The sequence below is a fragment of the Desmodus rotundus genome, chromosome X (assembly GCF_022682495.2).
Source record: "Desmodus rotundus isolate HL8 chromosome X, HLdesRot8A.1, whole genome shotgun sequence".
NCBI lineage: Eukaryota > Metazoa > Chordata > Mammalia > Chiroptera > Phyllostomidae > Desmodus > Desmodus rotundus.
In genome coordinates, this window is record NC_071400.1 from 101,115,249 (window position 1) to 101,125,990 (window position 10,742).

Genomic DNA, 10,742 nt, shown 5'->3' on the forward strand with positions numbered 1-10,742 from the left:
GCCCGGCCATCTCCCTGTGTCCCGTTCCCCAGGTCCCGGCGTGGGCGCGGGCCGCCCTGGGAAACCCACCGCGGGGCCCGTGGGGCGCTCCCAAGTCCCATCAGACCTCAGGATAATAAGGAGCCCTTCCCGCCGCCGCACTTCGGGGGAGTTTAAACAATTTGCCACCGATTTCCAAGATGACGGAGGTGGCAATGAGGGGAACAGCGATTCTCACAGGGACTTCCACCCTGGCCTCGTCAAACACAGGCCACAACTGAGGCCCAATTGCCGGCCCCGAGCTGCAAGGCGTCACGGTGCATCTTGCAGCCCAGCTGACGCCTGCCACTCTGCATCACGCTGTCTCGCGGCTGACGCGCGCCCGTCAGCTCCGCTTAGCGGGCAGAGTGTCAAGGTGTCACAGGTTTTTAAGGCCGGGGCTTGGGAGACGACCGCCAGCGAGGTCTCCCGCAACCAGCGGGCCGGGCGCCCCCCTCCCACCTGCAGCGTCCGCCCTCCGCACGGGGAAGCAGGGGGGGGAGGAGGACCTTCCCGGAGATCATTTCCCCCGGGGAGCTCCAAAGGACAATGGCATGGCAGGATCTTACAGACACTTTGGGGCGTTTCTGTGGGCAAAATAACAATTAAATGGCAGGTGGATAATGAGCCATCACGCGTCAGCGAGGCGCGGGTGTAGGGGGAGGCTCCTGGCTGGCCAGGCGGGCTGCTGGCTTCTTACTGAGTCTGACACCTGTCCTGGGGGGCCAAGACTGAAGGCAGGCCGGTGGATCCAGCAGGTGCTGAGTTCACGTGTCCTGGGGTGTGGGGAGGAACCCCAGCCGCTGAGGGGTGCGAGACCCGGATGCCGTGGGGGATGCTGCCGGACCGCCCTGCCTGTGGCTTTCTCTGGACCTGGGACACGCCTCAGAGAAAAGGGACAGAGACAGCCCCTCTGCATGGCCAGGCCACCGCACCCGGCCCCTGCACAAGGCGAAAGATTCCCCAAAACATCTAACCTCCCCATGTCCTGCACCCTGAGAGCATGGGCTCTGAACTCCGGCTGCGTTCCTGGATGGCGCATTGGGCAGGGCGCCCTCCTACCTGGGTCTTCCCGTCCCCACACTCCCCGCAGACACCACCAGACCCCAGAGGCCCCTGCTCTGCCCCCGGTGCAGCCCACACGAGGCTGTGTTTGCTCCCTGTCCTGTGCCGGGTGGCATTTCGGACACCCGCCGGCCTCGGCCGCTAGATGCCTTGCTGGAAGGCTTTCTTCGTCATGCAGCAAAGACACTGAAGGGTGTGAGAGGTCGTCTGCAGAAACATTCCCCCTGAATTCCTCACCCTCGTGTTTCCTGTGCTCTGGAAGAATTCTAGGATTTTTTTTGTGTTTTCGACACACACACACACACACACACACACACACACAGAAAAAGCCCAAAAGATGGAAAATTCGGGTTTATTCCCTGAACGGGGATGTTGGAGCCACGGCCTTGCCCGTTCACCTTTTCAGATTCAATCAGTCACGAGCTTCGCAGAATTCCCACTGTTTCGAATTTCAGTAATGTCGATGTTTTCCCCCCAAACTCAGGCCCCGTGGGGTGGACGTACCTTCTGCATGGGCCTCTTCCTTTCTGATTAATTTAATCAAAACGACGTACGCATGTTTGGACGTTTCTTTTTTTCTCGGCTTTGTGGTTTGGTTTTCTGGAATGCAACATGCAGCTTTCTTAGAGTGGAATTATTCGTGTTTTCTTCTCTTTTCCTGCATCAACACAACATTGGGCTTGGTTACGGGCCGAAATATGTGGCCCTGATACACCCCTGACATACGGTCTCACCCCCAAAACAGGAAACAGCTGGGTTTATAAGCCTCCATAGAGAGGTGTGATTGCTTTGAGACACAGTGGTGTGTGTCAGGGGGAAGAGGCCCGTTTCTGAGCAGATGGGCTGTGGAAAAGTCTGGAAAAGAAAGAATAGTGGGGTGTACATCAGTTATGATTTCTCAGGGCACTCTTCAGAGGCAGCCCAGCCATCATCGGTTAAAGCAAAGCTGTCGGCTTCTATAATAGAAAAGTCATTACTACTGCCTTCAGGAGCAGCTTGATCAAGGTGCTTAACCACACCTGAGGTTTCTGGTTTCTTCCCTCCCCATCTGTCTGTGCTGAGCTCCTCAGGAGGGCTTGTCTCCAACAGCCTTTCTCTCAGGGGACCAAGAAGGTCACAGCTTCTCTCGAGTCGAAGACAGAGAGCTCCTGCCTCCACCGTTTGGCTGGTATGAAGGATGCTGCTCTCAGTGTAGCCTCAACAGAGCTGAGAGGCCTCACCTGGAAAAGGAGACGGTGCTGCCAGGTGAGGTCTGGTCATTTCTACGTTGCCAGCTTTGGGAAGCAGCCAGGTGGGGGAACACTTTCAAGTTCTGTTTGGTTCTCTCTCTCTCTCTCCCTGTCCTCTCTCTCTCTCTCTCTCTCTCTCTCTCTCTCTTCATATCTATTTATCAGTTCTTTCTATCACCTATCTATCACGGATCCATCTCTCCATCCATCATCTCTCTCTGCCCCCTCACTCCCCATGGCTCCCTATGCAGGGGAACCTCCATCATTGATACTAACGTAGCTCGTCCTTCACCTTCCACTCACACATAAGATGCAGCTTTGTGTAGCACCCCCATTTCTGATTCACTCTGGTGCAGACCGGAACCCCACCTTCCTCGTGTTCCTTCACCCAGGCAGCCCCTCAGTAAAGGACCCAAGCCCACCAGCAGCCACCCACACTCAGCAGGAACTCCAACGTACCTTCGGTTTTTGAATTGGCGATACAAGTCACCTAACGCAGGATGGGCCCTTTTAAAGTGAGCGATGCGGGGGCAGGTAGCGCATTCACCATGGCGTGCAAACAACACCTCTACCCGCTTCCAGAATGTTCTCATCTTTGTAAAAGGAGACCCGTCCCCACCAACAGTCAACTCCTCCAGCCCGTGACAACCAGTATCCCACGTGGTGTCTCTGTTATTAACCATTTACATAAATTAAATTGTACAATAGCTTGTTCTCTGGTGCCGGCTGCTGTCTCTTAGCGCCATATGCCCAAGGTCCGTCCACGCTGCAGCCTGAGCTACAGCCTCGCTCCTGTTCATGGCTGCGTCATATTCCACAGTGCACACGGGCCCCCTTCTGTGCCCCTGTTTGTGCGTCGATGGACACTTGGGTTGTTCCCACGTCTTGGCTCCTGTGCACGGTGGTTCTTTGCACAGCCATGCAGAAGCTCATTCAAGCAGCAGCCTTCCAAAAACCTGTGCGGCGCCCCAGCATGGCGTCTCCTTCCAGGCCCCCATTCCCCACGCCCCACCCCTGCAGCAATCAGGAAACAGGGGCATCACCCCCTGCCGCTGAAAAGCCAGCCTCTTTTTCCAGGACCCGATCTGACCGCAGCGGGCTTGCTTTGATGGCATCTCTATGACCCTCTTGGCCTGCTGTTGAGGCTCAATTCCCCACGGTCCCTCCACCCCCCACCGCGCTCACTACATACAACATCAGTGGGAAATCCCTCCCACCCGCACGCCCCTCTCCATGTGTGCCACCTTGGGCGCCACAGGGGCGGCAACATGAAAAGCTCCCTGTGGACGCTGGAGTGCCCCGTGGGGGACGATGTGGGCATTCCAGCAGCTGGGACGCGTGTGACATTTACAGACTGTGACAAAACACAAGCAGGAGCCACCGGGAGTGGTTACTTGGCGTGAAGCAGGAAAACTTCCGAGGGGCAGGTGGGACGTGTTCAAATGCAGCTAGTCGTGCTCACCGTGTGCCTCGGCGTGGGACCGGGGGCTTGCTGCACCCACAGATGGACGGACGGAGATGGGACCCCTCCCTGCCGCACGGCTGAGCATCCAGAGGTCCAGGACATGCCCCCCCTCCAGAGTCCCAGGCAAGTGCACTTCCATCCTCACCACCAAAGCAATGCTGCATCTTTGTCACCCTTTCTGCAGCTAAAACACCTGGGCACGTTCTCACCCGCCTTCAGTTCAAACAGCGCGAGCACGTTGTGGAACGCACTAACGAGGGCAGAGACGTTGTACAAGGAACAGGGGACCCGTAGGGACCATTGCTGCATTGGGACGTGCTGAGCCCCGCTGGGGAGGCTGGCCGCCAAACAGAGCAGAACTCACCCGTGCGTGGCACGGGCCGGGAGAACCCTTGCGTTCACCCTTCAGGGAACGGGCTGTGCGTTGTCCGATTTGTGAAAGGAACTGAGATTTTTGTCTCTTTTTTTTTTTAAAGAATATTTGAAAATAAAACTGCTACAGAATCTGTGATCTTTCCCCAAGTAGAATGACAGAAAAGGGTTTGGGAGATTATGTCATGTTATGTTACGTTTTATTTTATTTTATTTTATCCTATCCTATCCTATCCTATCTATTCTATTCTATTCTATTCTATTCTATTCTATTCTATTCTAATAATCACCCAAAGATATATTTATTGATTTCAGAGAGAGAGAGGGAAACATCGATGTGAGACATATAGATTACTTGCCTCCCGCTCACACCCCGACTGGGGATCGAACCCCCAACCTGGGCACATGCCTTGACCAGGAATCAAACCTGCACACTTTTGGGGGCACAGGCCGACATTCCAATCCACAGAGGCCAGGGCGAGAACGTGTCTTTTAAAGCCACCTGACAGCGTCACCCTTGTCATTTCACGAGAACGTTGTCTTTCTTTTTTTACTGTGGAAACTCACAGACATATCGAGAGGGAAAAGGGGTGTGGATCACACGACCCGCCACTCCTGGTTCCCCTGCAGAGGTGCTCCCCCAGCAGGACACGTTTGGGGCTGCGGCGGGTTCACAGGGCCGCTCGCAGCCGCAGCAAGAAGAAACCCCTTTTCACAGTGGACGTTCCAGATGCACTTCCTACCGAACCCCCTGTTAGCCCCGCGGAAGGACAGGGTCACAAACGGGATGAGGGAAGGATCTGAGAGGAAGTCGTCCTGGGTCAGGGGGGCCCTGTGCCCAATGACTGTGTCCTGAGAAAGGACAGAAGAGGAGATGCAGACCAGAGGAGAAGCCACGTGGAGATGGAGAGAGAGACAGGAGGGACGCAGCCACCAGCCCAGGGACACCTGGAGCCCCAAGAGCTGGAAGAGGCGGGAAAGACACTCCCTGCAGCCTGTGGAGGGAGCAGGGCCCCGGGACACCTGGACCTCAGACACATGGTCTCCAGGACGAGGGGGACACTGAATTTCTGTGTTTTCAAGAGTGGGGAGCACCTTGTTCTGAACAGCCCGGGAAACCCCGACACCCTTCAGAGATCATCGAAACCATCTTTGGAACTGCATCTTCCCGAGCAGACAGGTCGGCCCGGGTCTGTTCCCTCCGACAGGAGAAAAAGGCATCGCTGTGCCTGACCAGCACTTCGCTGCCCCCAAGGTGGCAGGTGAGGCTGGACAGGCCTCCTGACCATTAAAAATAAAAAACCCCGTCGAGATTCTTTAATATCCACGAACATCAATTATATCCCGTTAATGCCATGCAGCCTGACACATTTGGGCGATAGGCATCCCCTTAACAAGTATTTCTCTTTCAATCAAGGACAGGAATTCAGGGAAAGGAGAGTAGGTCAGGCTTTGAAAAAAAAATCTGCACATTGAAAAAAAAAAAAAGAAAAAACCAGGAAGCTAGGGCAGTCAATTTGGCAATTACCCGATTCTAAAGATTGTTTTCTGAGGAGCCGTGAAAAGAGAAGCTATCATGTAAAAAAGGCGTGAACGCAGCCCAGCGACCTAGTTTCTTCTTCAATTAAGGAGCGAGGAATATTCCCTCCACGGAACAACAACAACAAAAAAACCCACAAGCACGGTTCCTCTCATCTTCTTCTGCTTTGTTTATGGTGCCGTGCAGACGTGAAGAGCAAAACATTTAAAACGGAGAAAACCCACCCAGAAATTAGCGCTCATGAGCAAAGGCACCATTTTCTAGCTTGAAAAATCTTTGTTAAGAATCAAATCTACTTGTGTGATGTTGGTTCATTGAGCCTGAGCTGACACAGCGCTGGTCACCCTCAGAGAAGTGCCGGGCGCGTCCGGCGGTGCGGGCGGCGGGCGGCGGGGGTGTGACCTGGGACCCCGGGACCCCCTGTCACAGTGGCCCATGGTGCCAGACGCACCCAACACCACGGCCGTGGCCGAAACCATGGCCACATCACAACAAGGCCGAAAAGGAGAGCAGGAACTGTTGACCCAGCTCCTCATTCCTCACGGGCTGCTGTGCTGTCCTGCACTCGGGACCCCTTCCTGCCCCCTGCCGTTCACACTGAGGTCTGGGACGATACGGAACCAACAACACGTCATGTGTTTCAGCAAGGGCGCCGATGCCGTGTGGCGAATGTGCATGAGAACTAGGTTCGCCGTGGAGGCGGGGTGCGCCGGGCAGGGGGCACCCTCTGCAGCACCTCACATCCCAGGCGCCACGGGGGTGCTGCCGGCGGAACAGAGATGCCAGTGGAAATCACATCTCAGTGCACGATTTTTAGCATCCGGGGGAGACGTCTCATCTGAACGAGACTCAATAAACATCGTCACTCCTGTCATACAGTGCCTTGTATCGGGGGACGGGGCAGGAGAAACAATTGCATCGTGCTCTGGAGTGTCGGCTGACACATTTGAAGAGTCACAGTCACCCCTCCCAGCTCTGTGGAACAGAGGAAAGGGTTTCATGGACCTGTGCACCAGGGGCTCTGTGTCATGGGGGAGAGGGCACAAGAGGGCTCGTAATGGATGGGGGACCCGGACGAGGAAGAAAGAGGCAGACCCCAGAGAGAAACAGCTCTCTCCTCAGCTGGCAGATACCTCACTCCGGGAGTGTGAACCGTGACCCACGAGACAGGCTTCACAGGTGCCCCTGAAATCGTGCGGTGGGGCCAGCCACCGCAAGACACAGGGAAGCGGTCAAGCTGTGAGAACGTTCGTGCGAACCCCTTTACATTCCTTGGGTGCACTTTCTGGCAGGGTACCCCCGTGGACTCAGCAGCTCCACCCACATGTCTCAAGTTCTCTGCACAATAATGGGAGTGATGTCCCAGGAGGAGCTTGAAGGACCCTGTCCTGGGCTCGTCTGTGTCTGCTGCAGATGGACGGGTGGCAGGGTCCCGGCCCACTCACCTCACACTGTTCATCCCATCCCTGCCGTAGCCCAGGGTCAGGTGCCACACTGGCCACCCCATCGTCTGCCTCCCTCGCTGCCCTCACAAGCCCCAGTGCCTGGGCGTCCCTCCCGGCCAGGCAGCAGCACAAACATGAGGAATACGGTCCCAACCACACTCCGTGCCACCTGTCACCCCCATCTGGGCCGCGTCTCGATTCCACCAAGTTTCTGGACTCACAGTGCCTCCCGCCGGGACAAGGGGCTCTCCAGAGATGACAAAACTGTTGGTCCTCAGAAATTACGCCATCGTCACCGCCCTGCTCTGTGCACTTGGGGAGCCTTAGAAACCTGTCGTCTCGCCCCGCCTGAATAATCAGAATAAGAGGCAGTTCTGCCCCGTCTGGGAGAACAGAGTTATCAAGCGCTCCCACCGAGTGAGTGCAGAAATTTCAGGGCACGTTGGTGGTGGCACTGTTACACCACAGCTGTGCATTTGCAAAATTCCCCGCCCGATCATCCATCACCAGGATGTGATGGGGGGCCATGCGGAGACACTTAAAAAAAATCGAGTTTTCTGACACTTAAGACACTTAAAAAAAAGCGAGCACAGATTTACACATGGTTAAGGGTTCAGAAATGCCCGCTGCCCGAACAGATACGGTGTCTGATCGGAATGAAGAGTCGAGCTGGCGTGGAAAGTCCAGCTTTGGAGGGTTGCAGCGTTAGGCCGTTATGAAGACGGGAGAGGATGGTGGTCTCATTTCGGGGGGCCCACTGTAACCCCAGATATGGACGGGCAGGGCTGAGGGTGCTGGGAGATATTTCTGGGGTGTGTACCTGTCAGCCCCGTGTCTTTATTCTCTGTTCCCTGTGGGTTTTGTTTTGTTATGTTTTTGTTTTTTGCTATATTCACCTAATTTTGTGCTTGGATGAAATTCTGCATAAACCCAGACAAAATTCACACGATGCCCAGCATCCATGAGGAATGTGTGGCTGTGGGGGAGGCTTCCCCTCCCCCAGGGCTGCGGCATCCCCCCCGGAACAGGGTCCCTGCCACGTGCATAAGCAGACTGGAGTCAGACCCGGGCTCGGTCCCAGCTCAGGGGACTTCTCCGCCCTCTGGGTGTCAGAGAAGAACCAGCTTTGTTTGCTGCGGAATGCTGTGGAGCTGTGGGGTATGTTGGGGGCCACCTTGTCTCCTGGATGCTATCGGTTTCCCGTACAGCTCCCTGCGGACGAGAGCGAAACACCTTCAGCGTCTGTACCGCTACATTCTCTCTGCAGCGTCTAAAAACTAAATCCCGACCGGTCAACCATTTTCATCCCAGAGTCCACTTTGTGATTCAATTTTTATCGGCCGTGCCGACGAGCCTTCGAATGTATTTGGGGGAGAAGAACCATTAGAAACAGCAATGCCAGGCAACCCTGAACACTCCACACGCTCACGGGAAATGAGACAGTTGCTATTTTGAATGTGATGCAAAATGTTTCCAGGCTATTTTTAACTAATCAAGGGCAAGTCGCTGCCTGCCCGAGAGCATGCGTTGTTGACAGAAGCACAAGTGGAAACAGAACCTGCTACACTGGTGGAGAAATGTCATCTGTGGAGTGTGGGGTAAAGCGAATCCATGCAGTTTCAATTTAGTGAAAAGGATACCCAAATAAGACTCCCCTTCCAAAAGAAAATTACAGAGAAAGGAAGTTTTTCATGCCACTGCTTATTTACTGCCGAGAGGCTAACAACAATGTAGCTGCTGGTATCTCCGTTCTCCGTGAGTCTGTTCTGACACATTGTCAAAGAATTGTAACAACGTGCTTGCTGTCACCTCGCCTGCCTTTTGCAGTCCACGGGAGCCCAGGTCCCGGGCAGGGAAATGAGCGTCTACGCAGAGTTCATTTTCCGTGACTTCGTATTCACGGTGCATGCCAGGGAGGCTAAAAAGGAAAAAAGAAAAAACATGCTCGCATCTGAATGCAATCTCTCTCCAGCCAACTTGACACAAAGAGGAACTGAATCGGCGGCTGCATCTTCAGCAGAGCCCGACTGCTTCTTGCTGAATTAAAAAGGCATGTTTGCACATTGCACTGTATGAGAGAGAGAGGGGGAGAAAGGGTTTTTGCAAAAGCATTGCATTGCATTGCGTGGAGGATTTGTGGTAAAAACTAAGTAGAAGGCCAAGGTTTGCCGGCCCGCCTTCGCAAACAGACCCAGACACCCTGAAAAGCCCATCGTTGGGCCGTTTTCCATGGGGGGGCTTCCTAAAGCGTGCAGAAATGACACATGGCTTGTCCCCCCCAAAAGCACGCGTGTGTGAACATACGGGAATCTCTCAGGTGACACACACGGGGTGGGGAGGGAAACAGCTGTGAGGAGCCAAGTCCTCCATGCAGTGGGGCGGGGCTGCCTGGGCCCCGTCGGAACCGATTCTGTGTCCTTGCAGCCGGTCCTTATAAGGGGCCCGTTGGGAACATTAGCCCGGGGCGTCGAAGCACATACAGGGATGCCTGTTGGTTAAGTTCCCTGGACACCTGCCGTCTCACACAGCAGACTCCAGCGGAAGCACCAGGAACTGAGATCCACCTACCAGGAGGCTTATTCCGGGAAGTGGCTCATGTTGGCCTGCGGGCTGAGAAATCACACGATGTGGCAGTAGGAGCTGGGGACCTGGGAGAGCCGGGGACGGAATTCAGTCCACACCCAACAGCCCAAGGTCAGGACAGGAAGACATTTCAGTTCAAGGGGATAGGGCAATGGAGAGAGGGGGAGAGAGAGAGGGAGAGAGAGAGAGAGAGAGAGAGAGAGAGAGAGAATCTTTCCTCTGCCTTCTTGGTCTATGTAACTCGTCACCTGATTGGATCAGGCCCACCACCTTGGTAACAGGGGACCTTCTTTGCTCAGTCCGCTGACTCCTCATCCCAGAAGGCAGCAGAGAGCTGAAGGCAGTTTTTCCAACATGCCTCTCCCCTGCTTTCTTTTTCTTTTTCTTTTTCTTCTTTTACTATAATGGTTTCCCACGCCACTGCGTGTGTTCGAGTTCCTGAAAGTTACCGACTTCGAGACACAAGCTCTGAATCATCCTCAGCCCTGCGTCCTCCCATCCCGGTGGCTTTCATCACTGGCGTGCTTGAGAGGATAAAGGAAGAGGCACCGAATAAGACCAGCCTGCCTGTTTCTGTTCGCCGGGCACGACGGAGAATCCAGCGTCCCGTGCAGGTCTGCTTTTCCAAATCCAGCACCATATCCTTGCCGTCAGGGAAGAAGGTGAAATGCTCGTGACTTCAGGCAGCTCCCGCTGAATGGAACCCACACGGCACCAGGAGCAGACTGACCCTGTTTCTGGTGTTTCGGGGACGGCGGGTGTTGAATAACCCTCTTCCAGAGAAAACGCTGTCCATTTAAATGGACACGTAGCTGACTTCAAAAGTTCAGCCACTGATGGCTTTGAAAACATCCCCGCTGTCTGGGAGGGAAGAGCTGCTTGCACGACGCAGCTGTCCACGGGCTGGCCCAGACGAGCCGTCTCTTTGCAGCTGACAGATGCGCGGCCACGTGTGTGGAGACCCCGGGGCGCCTCCTTGTCCAGCTGGGTGAAGCAGTGAGAACAGCCGAGAAGCAGAGGCTGGG